General features: G+C 38.7%; 1 protein-coding gene and 1 long non-coding RNA gene across 2 annotated transcripts in view; both read left to right on the forward strand.

The window, feature by feature from the left end:
- LOC108520397 (uncharacterized) overlaps nucleotides 1-2,506 on the forward strand; it is a 40,680-nt gene extending 38,174 nt beyond the window's left edge. Inside the window, exon 4 of the long non-coding RNA XR_001882902.1 lies at nucleotides 1,466-2,506. This is a non-coding gene — a long non-coding RNA (uncharacterized LOC108520397). The remainder of the gene's footprint in view (nucleotides 1-1,465) is intronic.
- Nucleotides 2,507-6,445: 3,939 nt separating this feature from the next.
- Nucleotides 6,446-20,349, forward strand: part of COL9A1 (collagen type IX alpha 1 chain) — a 151,058-nt gene continuing 137,154 nt past the window's right edge. Inside the window, exon 1 of the mRNA XM_017859764.1 lies at nucleotides 6,446-6,497. The gene's annotated coding sequence lies outside the window, so the exon portion shown is untranslated. The remainder of the gene's footprint in view (nucleotides 6,498-20,349) is intronic.

The following is a 20,349-nucleotide window of genomic DNA, read 5'->3' on the forward strand; positions in this document are numbered from 1 at the left end:
GAGTGACAGACATTCACAGTTTCTTTTTGTTTTGGTTCTACAATATAGCACAATATGATAATGTAACTTTCATATACTTCAACTTATCACTATACATATTCTAATCTCAGCTAGAAAATTAGTGATAGTACAAGCAATATTGGCTAGAAAAAAATGCCTTTTTTTGTAGTTCCAATCATGAAAGTTTTTTTAAGGGTCATGGAAAGTTTTTTTAAGTGTCAGGGATTTTGGAAAGAGGAGATATAATTTTAAACTCCTTCCCTTTCCATGAGTCAGAGGGTTTAATGACCTTGATGGTCTCAAGCTATCTGGAAGATTCATACTCTGAGACAGAATCTTGTTTCATTGAATGGAAGATGGTCAGTTGGTCAACAATATCCACCAATGGCCCAGTATAGCCTGGCTTCAGATTTGTTCCTAATAAAAGTTGAGTTAAAGTCAGGTATTTGTAAATGGCATTATATGCTGAATGGAGTAGGGGATTGTTTCAGCCAGGACTTCTGGTTGCAAAACACCCACCCAAACCATTAGATTGTTGAATTCGAAGTCTGCATGCTCTCTTGTTTCTGTTTTGGTCTTCCACTATCTGCCTTTATACTGGTCTGGTCTTTCCCATCTCCTGACCTGCTACAGTTTCTTTTCCCAATAACTGCAGCATGTACTTGGTTTACCTTACCTTGATATGGTTTCAAGTTCTCTCTCCATGACCTGTCAGTTCCATAACCTAACACTAGTGGGCTCTCTTTGTCTTTGCTTTATCAACCCTTTTATCTACTAATAAACTAGCCGGCAATCCTGGTCCAATCACGTATGTGTTGGGGGTAGGGAATGAAATTACATGGTGCAAACGTGGATGTCTGGGCTGGTTCCTTGGGTGAGATTACAGGTAAAGGTAGTTGTATTCGTCTGTTCTCATGCTGCTAATAAAGACATTCCCGAGACCACGTAATTTATAAAGGAAAGAGGTTTAATGGACTCACAGTTCCACATGGCTGGGGAGGCCTGTCAATCATGGTGGAAGACAAAGGAAGAGCTAAGGGATGTCTTACATGCTGGCAGGCAAGAGAGCTTCTGTAGGGGAACTCCCCTTTGTAAAACCATCAGATCTCGTGAGACTTATTCACTATCATGAGAAAGGCATGGTAAAAACCCACCCCCAAGATACAATTACCTCCCACTGAGTCTCTCTCATGACACGTGGGGATTATTACAATTCAGAGTGAGTTGTGGGTGGGAACGGGACACAGAGCCAAACCTTATCAGTAGTTTTCAGAGAAGGGGCTATGGATGGGGCAAGTAATCCCGGACACGTTTACCACTAGGGACACAGTCAGTTATTTAAGCGAAAAGCACTTTGGTGAATATGACAAGATAGTTGATTTTTTTTTTTTCTTGGAACAAGAATAACTCTCTCTTTCCTCCTGTGCATAGCACATTGGTACAATAAACTATGTATCATTCACAGCACAGGCATGGTGTGACTAAAATTATTGGAATGCAGAAACTGATGTGATGATGATAAAATTCTCCGTGGGGATGAGATGGAGAAGAAGAGGAAGAGAGGAAGCAGAGTTTTCCTTTTAATTTAATTTCAATAATGTTAGGAAATTTGCAATGTCTATTTTGTAAAAATAGAAGTATGAATTATGTTTTACAGTGTAAGTACCTGGCTTCATGAATCTTTCTCTTTCTCACCTGTATATCTGCTACTTGAACAAGCTCTCCTGGTTCTACCTGTAAAATATATCTTGAATTGCTTCTAACCATATTCACTGGCAATATTATTTTTTGCTTAAAATTCTCTAATGTTTACCCAAAGTAATTAGATTAATAACAAAACTCCTTATTGTGATGGACAAGAGCTTATGTGAAACCTATTGTCCAGACTTCATCTCCACCACTCTCACCCTTATCTACTATGTTCCATCAGCTATCTCTATCTCTTCCTCCAACAGGTAGGCTCATTCTCACCTCCATGTGTTTTCACTTGCTGTTCCCTCTACCTAGAACTCTCTTTTCCCAGGTGTTCACATAGCTCACTCCTCATGTTTTTGGTATGAGTCCAAATATTACTTTCACATAGAGACCTTTGCTGACTTTCTGAGCCAAAATAGCCCCTCCCCCTCATAACTCTTTATTTAATCATCCTTTTTAATTTTCTTCATAGCATTTTCACCACCAAAATGATCTTATTTTATTTTAGGTACCTGTATTTCTTATCTGAGTCTGTTCACTCTCAAGGGGGTCCACGATTGCAAGAACATTGTCTTGTTTATTGATGTATTTCCAATGCCTAGGATAATGTCTAGTTCATAACCAGTACTCTAAATATTTGCTGAATGAATGAATAAAAGACAAACGGATGAATGCTGTCATGCTTCACATTCTGTTACACTGTTTACAGTTGTATGTACATTTGTAGTAACATATCGGGTGAGGAACACATTTTGAAATGGGGGATATTACATGCCCCTGGACCTCCTCAGTGCTACCATTATAAATACAAATCCTGTCTACTTATCTAGAGACACCTGTGTTAGGTCTTCATAGGGGAATTTTACACAATCCATATTGTCTTCAGATGACACAATAAAAGGAGAGGCCAGCAACATTGTTTTTGGAGTCAGATCTGGGTTTCAGTACAGGTTCCACAACAGGCCATTAGCTTAACCAGACATAAAGTACCTGTACAGTGTTCAATAATGGGTGCTAATTGTTATGATCCTCATATTGTATAGTACTTTTCTTAAGTCATTACTAACTTTTCTTAAGTAAGTTCATGACTCATTTTGTATGCCATGTGTGGTTGCTACCAGCAGATTGGTTAATTTGAGAGATAGCACTGATGATAAATGTTAAAAAATAAAAAGGTTCCAGGTAAACTGGACCACTTAGCCAGATGCATTTTCAATATATGTAGTCTTCTAAACAAGTTTTCTTATATTAACAACTTTTATCAAGAAGCAAATAGACATCAGCAAGCATTTAGTAAATTGACTAGTGTCCTGTATTATGAAACCTCAGAATTTTGTAGTTTGTAAATAAAATATATGAAGCAAAATGAAAGTGGAGATACATAACTTGATTTTGAAAACAAAATCAAACAGGTTTGTGTGTTTATTCACTTATCAACATTTTATTGCATATCTACTGATGCTAGGCATAGTGTTGTGTTGAAACCACAAACTTATTTGAAATGTATAAATAAATAACCTTTGAATGTTTGAGCCTCAGTAAAGCATCTGGTATAATATTTCTTAATTTTACTTTCAAACAATGCAAATTATTTAAGATATAAAATGTTACTTGGACCAAGACAATTCAGTAATTGGGCAAGAATAGTCTTTTCAGCAAATGATGCTGGGAAACCTCCATATGCACATGCAAAAGATTGAAGTTGGAGCTCTACCTCACACTGTATGCGAGGTTTTATACATAATTAAAATGGATCATAAATGTCATGTGAGAGCAATCAATCTCTTATAAGAAAACATAGGAGTAAATCTTTGTGACTTTGGGTTAGACAATAGTTTCTTAGATACGACACCAACAGCAAAGGTGACCCCCAGAATGGTAAATGGAACTATGTACAATTTTTTAAAAAGTGTCCTACAGAGGATGCCATTATGAAAGTGAAAAGACAATCCACAGCACAGGAATAATATTTGGAAATCATGTGTCAGATAAGAGATTTATATTCAGAATGCATAAAGAACTCATAGAACTCAATAGTAAAAAGATGAACAACCCAGTTACAAATAGGCAAAGGATTTTAATAGATACTTCTTTAAAGAAAATATACAAATGACCTGTAAACACATGAAAATATGCCTTATATCATTAGGCATTAGGGAAGTGCAAGTCAAAGCCACAATGAAATACCACTTCACACCCTCTAGGATGGCAATAAAAACAAACAAGCAAACACAAAAAACCCAGAAATAGTAAATGTTGCCAAGGAGAAATACAGTTAAATCAAGACATTTGTGCATTGCTTGTGGGAATGTAAAAGGTGGAGCTGTTGTGAAAGTTAAACAGCATTACCAATAACCCAGTAATGCCACTCCTAGGTATGTACTCCAAAATTTGAAAACAAACTCAAACAGATACCTGTACACCAATGTTCATAGTAGTAGTATTCATAATAGCCAAAAAGTGGAAACAATCCAAATGTTCAACTGATTAATGAATAAGGAAAATGTGGGATAGCTATACAATGGAATATTTTCAGCTCTAAGAAGGAATGAAGTTCTGCTACATACTAAAACATGGACAAATATTGAAAACATTATGCTAAATGAACAAAATCAGTCACAAAAGACCATATATTGTATAATTCTATTTCTATGAAATATCCAGAATAGGCAAGTCCACAGAGACACCAAGTAGATGAGAGGTTGCTGATGGGGTGAGACAGGGAGGGGGACAGATATGACAGCCAGTAGACACAGGGATTCTTTCAAGGGGGACAAAAATGGCCTGACATTATGGTGATGGTTGTACACCCCTGTGACTATACTAGCAAGCAGTGAATTGTGCACTTTGATTGAATTATATGGCATATAAATTTTATCTCAAAGCTGTTAAAAATGTTATTTGGAATGAAAATTAGCAAGAGTATTTACAAATAAAAAGCTAAATTTAAGGCATTCAAATTGCTCAATAGGTTACCAGATGTTTTCAATTTAAATTCAACTAATTTTTTAATCTGTAAGTGTATACTCCTAATAGTTGCATGCATATATTTATCTGTGTTCATTCCAAAAGTGGGGGAAGGGGGAATCATTGGTTTTAATCCTTCCCTATTCTGTGGTAATTTTTTCATTGCTAGAAATGGTTAAATTTCAAGGAAAATATTTTGTTTTTTACCACCAATTTTCTCCCGTGTTCCCATGTATGACAAATTATAAAATTCTAGTATTCTAAATTTCCATATGGAAAACCTAAATATGGTATAGGGAAATATTATTTATTTTTCTTCCTCTGATCCTCTTTGACCCAAGGTAATATAAAGTTTTCTTCTCTATGTCCAGCATACAAAGATTCTGTGTTTTGTGTTTTGCTTAAACCACTTTTAGGCCAAGGCTGAGTCTCCAAGTCTATGCCATCTAGTGGCAAGACTGAAGAAATGCTGGTTTCTTTCCTAGCTTTAAATGTACAAACGTTGGCAGATGTCCAAGAAATGTTAAGAACCATCAACAAATTAGTGACTAATCTTTATGTTTACTCTTTAATTCAAAGCAGTGAACTATGTGTTTACATAAAGTTTTTATAACTTTATCAGTCTTGTATTTTTTTCAAGTTGGCTGCCTGAAATCTAAAACCTAGGAATTCAAGACTTACTAATTTATTGCTAGTTTCTAACCACTTACAATTGAGGCAGGCGAGATTTTACAAAAATATTTCTGTTTGCAGTGTATACAGAAGATAACTGAATAAATTATTTTTTTCCAGTAATATTAACTATTTTCAATTTTAAATTCTGATATGTATGTATATCAAATATGGGTTATGTTCACTGTTTTAAATTAAGCTTTAATTAATTGAATATAGTTTTCCACATTTATATAATGATAGATCTGCATACCACGGCTTTATTTGTATGACTGATGAAATTATGTTTATCACATTCAAAGCCAAAAATAGTCTGTCCCATTCCTTCCTTAGAATATGTAAAATATTGGTAATGTCTTTATCTACTGACAACATTGTAATGAAGCCATTTTTACACTGTTTTATAATAAGCCTATTGCATTACTCAGAATATGTCATGCTTACTTCAGAGTGATCTACTTTGATCAAATTGGCAGCATAAAAGTTACTTTGGGTCACCTAGTTTTATTCAGTGACAGAAAAATACTATTTTAAAAAATAAAAGTGGAACGTACCCAAGCTAAGTTTAAAGGTGAAATAAAGTACAATTATTTAAAATAGAAATAAGTTGATTTGATTTGTGGACTCAGCTCACTTCTGTGTAAATGTTAACATACTTAAAAAAAAGTTATGTCAGACATGTAGGCAACATGTTCAGTAATATCTTGTATAGGGATTTAAATAAACGCAGCTTCTGGATACTCAGCTGCAGCATTTATGTTCATATGAACCAAAATCTTATTACTGTGGATGAATTTAGACAGGATAAGCTTAAACATTTATCCTCAATAAATCATCCTGTTTGGAATGGACACTGGAAAACTATGAATCTTCCCATCACTTTAGAAAATAGATTGGCATGTGTACTTGTTGGTAAGTTATTAACGTGTTCATTCTTAACAGGGCTGCATAGGGGTGAAGATGGGGAGGACAGTGAAAACAGCATGGTTAATGCATCATCTTTTTGTCTAAATGCCATTGATTAAGGGCTGCCATGTTTAATTATTACTAATTTTCTCCACAATCCTAAAATTACAGACTGCTAGGTGAGAACCTAAAGAAGGGAACTTAAAGAAGTCATCAAATCTGTCCCTGATGTTTGTGGGTCCAGTAGCATTCTGGAGGTAAGAACCCTTTGCTTTGTTAGCAAACCTCAACTCGTGGCTACACGAACTAGCCTGGGGACTGCCAGAACAAACCCTTTGTCCATACCAAGACAATGTTTCTATTTTCACTTTTGTCTCATTTGTGTACATATTAGCCTGTTCTTTGGATGTGATTAATCGTCATCTCCCCAGTTTTGATAAATTTCCAGTGGAAGTTTCCTGGACATCCACACGGGAAGTAATATTCTAATTTTCTCAGAAAGACACAATTTGCCCTTTTGAGGTCTAGATATCATAATCTAGTCCCTAGAATGCCAGGGCCAGACCAGCTGGCTAAACTGACTCCAACCCAGAAATCTGTATAAATAAGGACTGTGGAAAAAAATAGTGAAAAATGTAGGACTGTAGAGAAAATGAAATGTTAGGTCTCATAATGGAAATCTATGAATTCCATTGAGGCTGTTGTTTGAAAATCTGTAAAGGGAAGAATTTCCCTTAGGAATGAGTATAAAAGGAAAGAAGCAGATGTCCTTGAATTGTCTGTTTGAATATGTTGTTTATTAATGAGATAAAGAAGAGGAACTTCAGGAAAGGACTCACAAGTGTTAATTGAGAAGTTGTGAAAAAGTCCAGGAGAGACAGTTGTCTTTGAAGCCAAACCAGAGTACAAAGCAGGAAGAGTTGTTAACAGTTCAGAGAAATATGCAGAGGCCAAAAGGGAAAGAACAGAGAAGTCACTGGTTTTGAGTACAAGATTCCTGGTAACCTTGGATTCCTGTCCAAGATGGGTCCAACGTGGTCGTTACTGCTTGGCGACAGAAGGGGGCAGCAGAGAGCTGGCAGGGTGGCCTGATTGAATCAAAAAGACAATTCATCAGATCAGAATGCTAGGTTGCAGCTAGGAGAGCTAGAAAACCTCCCAGTGAGTGTTATAGATGTGCCAGATGGGCTGATTAAGTGGTTAAGGCCTACAGAGGAAGCTACCAGCACAGTTTTCTAGCCCTAGAAAGCCTTTCTTTAAAAGACCATTCAAATACCCACTTTAGCATGGCTGGGGGATGAATGGCCCAGGTCCTAGGAAGGCAAGCAAACTAGTACTTTTTCCAGAACTTTTATCCATATTCATCTATATTAAGGATGCAACACCATCAGTGATGTTAATAGTGGCAAATGAGCTGCTGCCTTTCTATTGGTTGCTTGTGAATGTCATCAGGCTTCCATATAGGCTCCTCTCATCATTCAGTATTATTTCTTTTTTAAAAAATTATTTATTTGAGATGGAGTCTCGCTCTGTTGCCCAGGCTAGAGTGCAGTGGTGCGATCTCAGCTCACTGCAACCTCTGCCTCCCGGGTTCAAGTGATTCTCCTGCCTAGGCTCCCAAGTAGCTGGGATTATAGGCACCTGCCACCATGCCCAGCTAATTTTTGTATTTTTAGTAGAGATGGGGTTTCAACATGTTGTCCAGGCTGGTCTCACACTCCTCACCTCAAGTGATCTGTCTGCCTCGGCCTTCCAAAGTGCTGAGAACACAGGCGTGAGCCACCATGCCCAGCCCATTCAGTATTATATCTGAATGTCACACTTGACATTGATTTTGCCATGACTACTGCTGAACTTCCATCTGCCTCATTTCAACATAATTTTAGAAGCAAGGCTAAATGATTTATGTACTCCAAAAGAAATCTTTTCATTGGTTCTGGCCAATGCTTTTGTCATACTTGTTCCTGGAAGTGTGATGAACAACAGCATCATTTAGACCAAGATCAAGTCCATGCTAGTGAGCTAAGGTAGGGAAGAGGAGGGCTGTAGTGCTAGGAAAGGAGGTTTTAGCCTCTTTATATTCTGTGAAGTGCAGCACTTCTTAGCTAGATAGATTAACTGTTTCACTTTGTCTGCCAGGAATGGGCAGCCGTGACTTAACCATTGACTGAAGCCAGAGGAAGTTGAAGGCCCTGTAGGTGGTGGTTGGTTGGTTGTTGATGGATCTACTGGATGCTTGTTGAGGTCTACTAGCAGTGGTGCACTTGAACCAGCTTGTACTAACTTCTGAGAATCAATTGTTAGCATCTCCATTATACCACAGTGGTAGCCTGAAATCAGCCACAGAAGCATATTTACACTATAGAAATTGGAAAACCCTACAAATGAGCTCCCCACTCCCTTCCTTCCCTGCACACTGGCTGTTAAACATTTGCCAGCACACCACTGGCTATGCAACAAATACAATGCTAGGCCCCTATTCTGTCATTGGCAGAGATAATAGTATTACCTCATTCTTTTTATGTCTTCTCTCATTTTTTTCTCATTAGAACATCCAAAGATGTTCAGTATTATAAACTATTAAAGTGAAAAATTACCATTTTCCCACCTACCCTCTGACTTTATAGTCATTGGATGTTGTGTGTGTATGTGTGTTCCTGAATGCCCTACTTCTAATATGAGGCCAAATGGTTTGAATCTGGTCTCAGAGCTGGCTGTGTGGCACATAGACAACTTCAAACAAAGTAGACTAGTGCACAAGAAACCCAGCATTGACTTTGCACTTAGTCAGTTTGGGTGAGACAAATATCCTCCCCAAGACTTAGTTGCTTAGAGGGACTTTCTCTAGCAAACTCCAGTTATTTCTGCTCTAAAATTCTGAGTTACATATCTAATTTTGTTTTGGACTGTCAAGTATCTGTATACTTAGGGAGAGTATCAGTCATCATCACTAAATAATTTGCTCCAAGCCTCCATTTATACTAAATCACTTTTGTTCTCCCAAACATGCTATGTCAAGACTGGGCCTTTGCATTGAATGTTCCCTTTAAGGAATGTCCTGCCCTCCCTTCTGTCCATCTGACAAAATCCTATTTCTCTTTGAAGGGTCAACTTATATGTGACCAGCATTATAAAGCCTTCCAGGACTCTCTCAGCAGACTTTAGTGTCCCATGTCCTTCTGCTGTTTCCTGGAGTCCTGGCAGCTCTCTCCCACTGAACTGACACCACTGGAGACTGTGTAGAAATGAATCTGGGTCTACGTATGGTTACTGCAGAGAGTTCCTACAGGCCCCATCTCTTCTTTATCCTCTTGAATCCATTTGCTTTTTCTAGTTTGGCTGAGCTTTGGATTCTGTTTCTGCTTGATTTTTCACTTCTCTGCTCTTCACTCGCCTTTGGACTTGATGTGTTAGAGGATCTCTGTGGGTGTTACTTTTGTTACATTTTGTTCCTGAGCTCTCAGGACCCTTTCTCTCATCCTAGTCTGATACCTTTCTCCAATTCCTGAAATATCAAGCCTAGCCATAGACCTAGTTTCCCACCTGCTTGAGAGGGGAATTCTGATAAGAGTTTGGAAATACCTTAGGGAGGAGGCTATTCTTTCATCTATGTGTCCTGAGTGCCTGTAATCGTGTCTGGAACATAGAAGTGTTCAATGAATGTTTATTGAATGAATAAATAAATGTATAGGATGAGGAGAACTTACCCACCTAAGGACTTGACTTAGGGGACAAGAGTGAAATACAAGCTTGATCTCACCTCTTGAATGCTGGTCATTGAGCTTAAATTTTGCCCCAAAGATGGATGATTGTCAGCCTTTTGTAGGACCTCAAGAAGGATCTGAAGAAACTAGATATTTTTGCCAGCAAAATAATTCACAGCACACAAATGATTGTACAGAATTTCAGTTGTACAATTGTACAACTGAAATTTCAATTGTATAGGATTCAGAAATCCTCTGGAAGCCTTTTCATGAACGCCAGGTAAATATCCCCTGTTATACACATTGAGGAGGCATTAAAAATTTTTAAATCTGGGAATGACATGATGAAGATAATGCTTTAAGGAGGTGTTTAGGATAGACTGGGGGGCTGGGAACTCTGAAGAGATAAGAATTCTGGGTAAAAGATGATGTGGGGCTTGAATGGGGTGTGAGACTGTGTGAGTGAAAGAAGTGGGCAAATATGAGATATCGGAAAGGAAGGAGAGAGGGGCTTGATTATTAACTGTGTGAAAACCAATAGATAATTATTCTGTACTCTTGAAATAAGATCCCTGAAGATGCTAAAGTCTGATCTGTTGATAAGATAACTGACACAAAACCCATCACCTGTTTTTAAAGAGTGATATTGTCACATATAAAATAAATGAATATTTCCAAATCTGTTGAGGGATTTATTGGGAACAATAAGTTTGCATGGCTGCATGTCCTCTAACCTGGTCACTGTGGGCCTGGGAATTTAGTGGGAGGGAGCAGACGTAGAAGGAAAGTTTATCTTACAACTTAACAAAAAATTTAAACTGGTGACTTTCCCTTCCTCCCTCTATCCCTCCTTTTCTTATTTTCTTCCTGTCTCTTTAATATAAAAGAGAACATACTTTTCTGTAAATTATGTTTTTACAGCCTTTTTTCTCAATGCTGTATATCTTTTTCTTCTATTTGGTGCTCAATTCAAACCAAATCTCTTTCTGTAAAACCTATGCATAATGCTGTTGGACTTCTATTGAGTTCAGGTTGGTAAGCTCTCTCATACCTCAGTAATTCCCAATCTGAATTTATGATATTGCTAGTGTGCATGGAGCATGAATAACTCTGTCCAGTACTGCATTAAAAGTATGTAAGATTTAGAAGATATCAGGCTTAGCATAAATTAAGAATAGGTATTACATGTGGCCTGTAGGGATAAAGCTGAATAAATTTAAGTGTGTGAGAGAAGATTAATATAAGCTCAGTCATTTGGAAATTCCTTTGATTACATTTCTATCAGAAGGTGGCTAACAATGGTCCATTTTGCTACTTACTACATTTTCTGCAACTTTCAATCATTTCCCCCTTCTGTTTTTTGGTTTCTTCTCCCATTTCACTTTCCTTTGCTCTTATCTCTGAGCAAAGACACCTTCTAAGATGTATCTCTTCATTCGAGTCCTTAATCTCAGTCTTTCATTTCTCTTCATGAGAACAGATCTATTTATTATCTCCCCTCTTTCTTGCATTGCCTTTTTCTTTCTGTACTGGCTCCTTCTCAATTATTTATAAGCAAGCTCACACAACTTGTTATTCTCTCATACAATCATTCTCTCTTCTTCCTTTCTCTGTTCAGATATCTCCAGTGTAGCCCATTCTTTGCCTCCTGTGCCTCACTTTTGGATCTATTTTTGTATTAATCACAATAGGATAGATTATGCCATCATAACAAAAAACTGCTGAGCTCTCAATGGCTTAATGAAACAGAGACATATCTCCCTTTACATTGCAGTCTGTTGCAGGCTGGCCTGGCAGCTCTCCTACACCACTTCCCTTCCAGCGGCAACCCAGGGGCCAGGCTGCATCCAGTTTAACACTGCCATGTTGGAGTTGAGCTCTTTGTTTTTAACCAGCTAGCCTTAGGAGAGAGTCAACATGCAGAAATCACACTTGATTTTAACTGCTAGACCAGAAGGGACACCTCATCTCCCCTACATTCCATTGGCAAGAACATGGAAATTTGATGAACACTACTGGTTTTGGTCTTGGTCACTATTTGCATATGTTCAATGTCATATTTCTGCTCCTGTGGACACAACGATAGAGGCAGGAAGCGGAGAAATTCTAGGCAGAAAGGGTGGGTCCCTGGCAAAAGCCCCACCCTCCAGCTGAAAATCCTGAAACCACAACCCCAAGTGAGAACTTACATCTGTGTTTTCCCACTTGAATGTTGCCTTTTCCAAAACCACTCATTGCCTGGCCTGCCCTCCATCCTGGGCTTATAAAAAACCTCAAACCCAGCTGACAGAGAGAGGAGAAGCAGCTGGACGTCAGAGACTACAGCTGGAAGTCAGGGAGAAGCGGTTTGATTCCAGAGGGACAGCTTGACTGTGTGACTTCAGAGAAGAATCTGACCAGAGACTCCTGGACTTCAGGGGAAGATTACCTTCCAGCTCTGTCCCCTTCCCAATGAGAGCCATGTTCATCGGCAATACAATTTCCCACACTTACTATCCTTCAATTTGTTCATGTGACCTCATTCCTCCTGGACACCACACAAGAACTCAGGAACCACGAGTGCAGATACAAATGGCTGTCACGCTGACCCTTTGCCCTCTCTGGCAGAAGGCAGCTGCCTCACACGAAAAGGTAGAGAGTCCACTGAGCTTTTAACACTTAAGCCGTCCATGGACAGCAGTGCTAAAAGAGCACTGTAACATTCCCTCTGGGACTTCAGGGGTCACAGGTGCCCTCGCAGATGCTGCTGTTGGGGCCTGCACAGAGTTTGCTCCCGCTGACACCCAAAAGTGCTTGCCCCGACTCCCGCACCTGCTCACCTGCATGCTCCCTCCCACGAGCGGTGGAGTGCAGTGGGTCCAAGTAAGTGGAATTTGCCCCTGCCAGCACTGAAGTGGCTGGCTAGTTCCAGTGCCAGGCACACCAGTTCCCACCTCATTCGCTTGCATGCTCCCTCTTGCAAGGAGTTGAGAACTGCAGGCTGAGGAAACAAGGCACCCCCTTCATGAGTCCCATGAAGGGGCTAGGGAAATATCCTGCTTCACTACCTCTTTGAAAGAGTGAAATAACACGCAATGGCCTGGGTACCTCCACATCCTTCAGGATGCAGCTGACTAGAGGTTTGGAAAGCAAGGATATAAATATAAATTGAATACTGTATAAGATCTAAAATATTAAACTGGCCTAGACTTAACTGGATTTTTTAAATATTCGAAGTCACCAGAGAGCTGTGGGATCCACCCAAGATGTTGTAAGGGGTCAGGAAAGGGAGATTTGACAAAGTAAGTCTGAAAGCAGTGAATGGGAAGAATATAAAACCATTTTAAGTTTGTACCTTATTGGGTTCAAGGCAATCCAATATGCAACCTGCATTTAGTTTACAGAATAATGAAAAATATCATTAGATATAAATAAAAGCATAAATTTTCATTGTTAGATTTAAGCTGTATGAAGAAACAAAAATTAATAAAGTTATTCTTTTGTCTGTGAATAAACTTAACCAATGCCTTTATTCAGTTTAGATAACACAAAAGGGAACTTAATCACATTTAAAATTACATTCAAAGATAGAGCTTCTAAAAATAATTGAAGTTTGGTGAATGTCTTTCTGCAAAGAGTGCTGTGAAACTCTCATAATTAGATTAATATGGTTAATCCCCCTGGAGTATTACAGTGAGTGAATCAGCCCTAATAATAAAGTTCATTACATCTAAACAAACTAAATGCCTTTTAATGTACTCCCAATGACCTCCTGAGTGAAGTTTTCAAATTTTTATAAATTCTCATCCACGCTTTTAACTTCTAGGGGCTTGAGTGTGAATTATGATTCAAAGACACAGTTTGCTTAACAATGTATGGCTGTGGATAATTAAAAAGAACTCTTCCTTTATGGAAAAAGACACTTTAGGTATGAAGGCGGTGTCTCAGATAATGTTCAGAGGGCAGAAACATGCCTGATATTTCATATCAATTCTCTTCTTTCTTAAGTCATCTCACTACTCTTGGGAAACGACTTGGTTTTTAAAGATTGCTGGAGAAAAGGATTTCAACATCCCAGTTTAATCATCCTTCCTGCTACAACTAAAATTGTGCATTATTAATTATAGTGAACATTCTTCATTATGTATTTCTTAAAGTTAAGCCTATTACATTCTTATAATCTTTCTTATTTATTACTTATTTGTGTAAATTCTTTTATTTGCTTTTTTTTTTTTTTTTAATGAGATAGGGTCTCACTATATCACCCAGGCTGGACTGCAGTGGTGTGATCTTGGCTCACTGGCACCTCTGCCTCCCAGGTTCAAGCGATTCTCATGCCTCAGCCTCCCAAGTAGCCAGGATTACAGGTGTGCACCACCATGCTTTGCTAATTTTTTTTTGTATTTGTAGTAGATACAGGATTTTACCATGTTGACCAGGCTGGTCTCAAACTTCTGACCTCAAGTGATCCACCTGCCTCAGCCTCCCAAAGTGCTGGGATTACAGGCATGAGCCACCACGTCTGGCCATTTGTATAAATTCTTTATACATAAATAATTTAAAATCCCTTTTCCCCTCTGGAAGACACAGACTTTATTTGTTATGAAATAGCTAATTTTGGGGATCTAAAATAATGTCTGACTTGGAAAAATATTTATATGATTTTAAAGGTAAGAGAACCCTACAAGAATATGTATGACACCAACTAATCTTACGGAGCTTAAAGAACTCAGAAAGTTCACTTGGTTAGTGGGAAAGCTAGGAATCAACTGATTTTCAAGCCAGTGCTTTGTGCCTTATATTGTAATTTCTCCATTGTGTGTGCACCTTTTTATGTGCAGAGTTGATGGAAAGGCTAATGTAGAGTCTAAAAAAGTGAGATTAATAGCAATAAAAAGTACTATAGACAAGTGGCTGAGAGGATATAGACAAAGTAAAATCCAAATTATTGTTTATAATTTTCCACTAATTTGTTTATTTGATTGATACCTGTCTTAACCACTAACTTGTAAACTCCAAGAAAGCATTAATTACATTTTAAGTTATATCTTGATAACAGGCATACATACAGCTGTCCTTTTAAAAATTTAATTTAGCAACTTATAACTCAGCTTTAAATATTTTATTTTCTCTAATGTGTGTCAATGTATTGGCAATTTCATAGATTATTTCCAAGGTCTAAATTTTGTGAACTTTGTGAATTTTATGAACTCTTCTTTTCATAAAGTCATCCTTTAAAGTAATTACTGAACTTTATATATATCTAAATGTCATCAAAAGAGCAGCATTTTTATACTTTCTTTAATTTCTGATACTGTGCTAAAAGATCTTTTAACTATAATACTTGTTGATTGCATCACTTTAAGGTAGACAAGTGAATCATTGAGACATCTTACAAACTGAGAGTGAGTTTGATGAAACTGTCTATTGATGTCTTTCATTGATGGCTCATTCAATCTGCAATTGGTCCCACTCCGAAGTTTAAGAGATAATTTAAGGAAGGTATCGCTCCAAATGGATTGTGGGCCTTTTGTGTTTTTTTTTTCCACTTGGTTTTCTTTATTTTAAATTATAAAAGAATGTATTACTATAGTCTCGTTGTAAAAAGTTAAATAGAACAGCAGCTACAGAACAAACACTAATTTTTCCTTAATAATTTTATCAGTAATTATACTTGGCCATAACAAAATACCATAGACTGGATGGCTTAAATAATAGAAACACATTTTTTTCACAATTCTAGAGGCTAAAAGCCTGAGTTAGGGTGCCAGCATAGTCGGTTTCTGGGGAGGGCTCTCTTTCTCCCTTGTAGATGGCCAGCTGCCTTCTCACTGTGTTCTCACGTGGTGGACAGAGACAGCAAGATCTCTCTTCTTATAAGGACACTAATTCCATCATGAGGGCCCCATACTCATGACCTCATCTAAACCTAATCACCTCCCAAAGGCCATATCTGCAAATAACATCACATTAATGGCTTCAGCATATGAGTTTTTGGGGGACCCAATTCTGCCCATAGCAATAACATTGACAAATATTTATGTAGTATGTGCTAATTTATAGAATGCATATTATGCCAAGATCTGTCTTAAACAATTTTGCATGCACACATACATTTTATACATGAGGAAACTGAGGGATGTAGAGAAAGCACACAGCTGGGAAATGGCAGAGCCAAAACTTAAATTTAGAAGGTTTGGTAACAAAGTCTATGCCCTTGAGCGCTACTCCATAAAACCTCCCTATAGCCTTCCTCAGAGGTTAACACTGCCAAGTGGTGTGCATGCTTCTAGGCCCATTTATAGACCTTTATTTTTGCTCTGTTTTTGGTCACTAAATTCATTGGGAGACTAATGTTGTAGCAAGTGGCATGTAAAAGAGGGTTTGCTGAGTCTTCTGGACTGCTTCTCCACCTAATTGCCTCATTAATGCTGCCAAGACTTCAGATTTCAACCAAACAGTACTTCATCGTGGAAGCCACCCTGAATCTCCAACTCCTTTATTCTAAAAAGGAAGAAAATGAGATCCATAGAGGTTAATTAATTTCCTCCAAAGAGGCGTCCTTGCTCTTTCATGTCAGAGTTAGGACTAGAATTCAGGCCTCTTGATTTAGCTGAGAGCTCTTTTTCAGCATGCCATTTTGATCTTCCGGGACACAAACTCACCACTATGACTCAAGGGAGAAACTCCTAAGAGTACTGCTGTCTTGTGATTTGGCCAATCTTGGAGAAGTACGTTTTAGATCTTAAATCTGTGCACTGATTATTCTAAAAAAGAGCAGCAAATAATAGAGGAAATGCCAGCTTTCAGCATAAGCACAAAATAAATTTTTGAAATTCCTTCTGTGAAAGACAAAGCTATTTAAAATGACCTTTTGATTATAATTTACATGAAAGTATGGGATTATTATTACTATACTATTAGAAAGACAGTGAGGATCAAATCCTTTAAATTATTTCAATCTCTGAATGTGAATATGTATTAGATGCTTATTGCTGCCATAACAAATCGTCACAAACTCAGCAATTTAAAATAACTGAACGTATTTCACTACTGTACAGGTCAGAAGTCTGGTAGGCTCAGCTGGCTTTTCTGCTCTGGGTACCACCATTGCACCATTTGCACCATTGCACTCCAACCTGGGTGACAAGAGCGAAACTCCAATGGTGCAATCTCAGCTCACTGCAACTTCTGCTTCCCGAGTTCAAGAGATTCTCCTGCCTCAGCTTCTCAATAGCTGGGATTACAGGCACCTACCACCATGCCCAGCTAATTTTTGTTGTTGTTGTTGTATTTTTACTAGAGATAGGGTTTCACCACGTTAGCCAGGCTGGTCTCAAACTCCTGATCCCAGGTGATCTGCCTGCCTTGGCCTCCCAAAGTGCTGGTATTGCAAGCGTGAGCCACCATGCCTGGCCTTATATCCCTATTTTAATGTCCATAACTGTAATAACATTGGCAAAGTCCCTTCCCTTTTACAATCTAAAGTAACTGTTTTTCTGGGAATTAGGACATGGAAGTCTTTGGAGAGGGTGGTGGTGGTGGTAATTATTCTGCTTACCACAGTCCACCTTATGCCCTTAAAGATTCATGTCTATTTCATATACAAAATACATTAATTTCATCCCAAGATTGCCAAGGTCTCGTCCCATTACAGCATCAGTTTAAGTTCGAAATCACGCCTAAATTCTATAAACTCTAAAGTCCCAAATCTAATCACCCAAATAATCTAAATTATATGCAGGTGAGACTCTGGGTATTATCTTCCCTCAAGCACAGTTCCTCTCAATCTTTGGACCTGTGAAACTAAAAAAAAAAAAAAAAAAAAAAAAAAAATTATCTGCTCCAAACATACAACAGTGGGATAAGCATAGGATAACACTTATAGATCTTCATGTTCAAGAAGGAAGAAAGATGGGAGAATAAAAGGAATCACTGGTTCTAAGCAATTTAAAAACCCAGCCAGGCAAACTCCATTGGATTTCAAGGCCTGGGGAAAAAATTCTCTGTGGTTCTTGGTTCTTCCCTCTGAGTCACACTTTTTTATTTAGGAAAGGCAACACATGTTTGCAACAGAGTAGTTTTATCAGCCTGTGTCTTAGTCCATTCAGATGCTATAACAAAAAGACCACATTCTGGCTGACTTATAAACAGTAGAAATTTATTTCTGACAGTTCTGGAGGCTGGGAAGTCCAAGATCAAGACACAGACAGGTTTAGTGTCAGCTGAGGGGCTATTGCTTATAGACGGCATCTTTTTGCTGTATCCTCACATGGTGGAAGGGCAAGGCAGGCTCTTGGTATCTTTTATAAGGGCACTAATCCCATTCACTAAGGCTCTGCCTTCATGACCCAATCCCCTCCCCAAAGGTCACACCTCCTAACACTATTGGCTTGGGGATTAGATTTTAACATAAATTTTGAAGGGATACAGATGGTCAGACAATAGCAGTCTGTTTTCTGCAGGTAGAATTGTTATGGACTCATAGTTTTAGAAACTTTTGTACTCTCTACCTCTGCCAGTCCTAGCTGGCAGAATTTCTGTTGTCCTAATATTCTTAGGAATTTTCTGAGTCTCCCATGTACGTCATGGGATTCACCTTGTACACAGATCTTTCCTAGATAATCCCATCTTTCTTTATGGCTTCTGTTGACATGGCCAAGGAGATTGATGTGTCACACTTTTGATCTCTTCAAGTAGTCTTTTGTGTAACTAAATATTACAACCTTTTGAGTTTTCTGAGGTGTTACCAAAAGCTTTTACAGACACACCCTGGGCTCTTTTTCTATAACATGACTTCCTGACAGTGAATCTCTTAATGTTAGTCTGTTTCCATTTAAATAGGTGCAGAATTTATAAAATCATCAAGTATTGGTTTCTTTTTAATAGGTCCACCCTCAATTTCTCTCTCTCATCTTTCATTTTACTGTAAGCAACAAGAATAACCAGGTCACACCTTCAACATGTTGCTTGCAAATTGCCTCAGCTAAATGACCAGATTTGTCACTTACAAATTCTGTGTTCAATATAAGGCAGAACACAATATATATAAGCTTTCTGCTTCTATATAACAAGGATTCTCCTTCCTGCAGTCTCCAATACTGGGTTTCTCATTTTCTTCTCAGAGATCACCAGAGCATCCTTCAAGTCCACATTTCTACTGATAACCTATTCATGGTAATCTAGGGTTTTTTCTATCATTCTCCTAAACATTTTTAATATCACCACCCACCGCTTGATTATGAAGCTGTTTCCACATGTTTAGGTATTTGTTATAGCAGTACCTCGTTCCTGGTAACAGAATCAGTATTCATGGTTTTTTTTCTTTTTTTTTCTTTCTTTTTTTTTTTTTTGACAGAGTCTCATTCTGTTACCCAGGCTGGAGTGCAGTGGCTCAATCTCATCTCATTGCAACCTCTGCCTCCCAGGTTCAAGTGATTCTCCTGCCTCAGCCTCTCGAGTAGCTGGGATTACAGGTGCCAGCCATTACATCTGGCTAATTTTTGTATTTTTAGTAGAGACGGGGTTTTGCCATGTTGGCCAGGCTGGTCTCAAACTCCTGACCTCAGGTGATCTACCTGCCTCAGCCTCCCAAAGTGCTGGGTTTACAAGCATGAGCCACCACGCCCGGCCAGTATTTGTTTGTTTATTGCTGCTGTAAACAAATTATCACAAACAACACAGATTTATTATGTCACAGTTATGTAAGTAAGAAGTCTGGTAGGCTCAGCTGGTTTATTTTCCCTGGGTGCCACAGGCTGAAATCAATGTGTTGGGTGACCTAGATCTTATATGGAGGCTCTGGGGGTGGGGGCGGTGGAAGGATTCAGTTCCAGGCTCTTTCAAGTTATTGGTAGAATTCAGTTCTGTGTGATTGCAAGACAGAAGTTTCTGTTTCCTTACTGTTTGTTGGCCAGAGGTTGTTCTCAGCTTTTAGAGGCTGTCTGCATTCTTTGGCTCTTGTCTCCCACTGTCTGCAAAGCCAGCAATGGTGGGTCAAGCCCTTCTCGGGTTTTGAATCTCTCTGACTCCCTCTTCTGAGGCATCTCTCCTCTGCCTCTTTTGTCTTCTGATGCATCCCTCTGACTGACTACAGCTGGAGAAATTTCTGCTTTTCTGTGCTCATGTGAGTGGACTGAGCCCACCTTGATGATTCAGGATAACCTCCCTTACTTTAAGATCCAGGCCAGCCAGGCACGGTGGCTCACGCCTGTAATCCCAGCACTTTGGGAGGCTGAGAGGGGTGGATCACGAGGTCAGGAGATCGAGACCATCCTGGCTAACATGGTGAAACCCCGTCTCTACTAAAAATACAAAAAATTAACCTGGCGTGGTGGTGGGTGCCTGTAGTCCCAGCTACTTGGGAGGCTGAGGCAGGAGAATGGCGTAAACCTGGCAGGCAGCACTTGCAGTGAGCTGAGATCGT

Source organism: Rhinopithecus bieti, unplaced genomic scaffold, assembly GCF_001698545.2.
Source record: "Rhinopithecus bieti isolate Rb0 unplaced genomic scaffold, ASM169854v2 scaffold_50350, whole genome shotgun sequence".
NCBI lineage: Eukaryota > Metazoa > Chordata > Mammalia > Primates > Cercopithecidae > Rhinopithecus > Rhinopithecus bieti.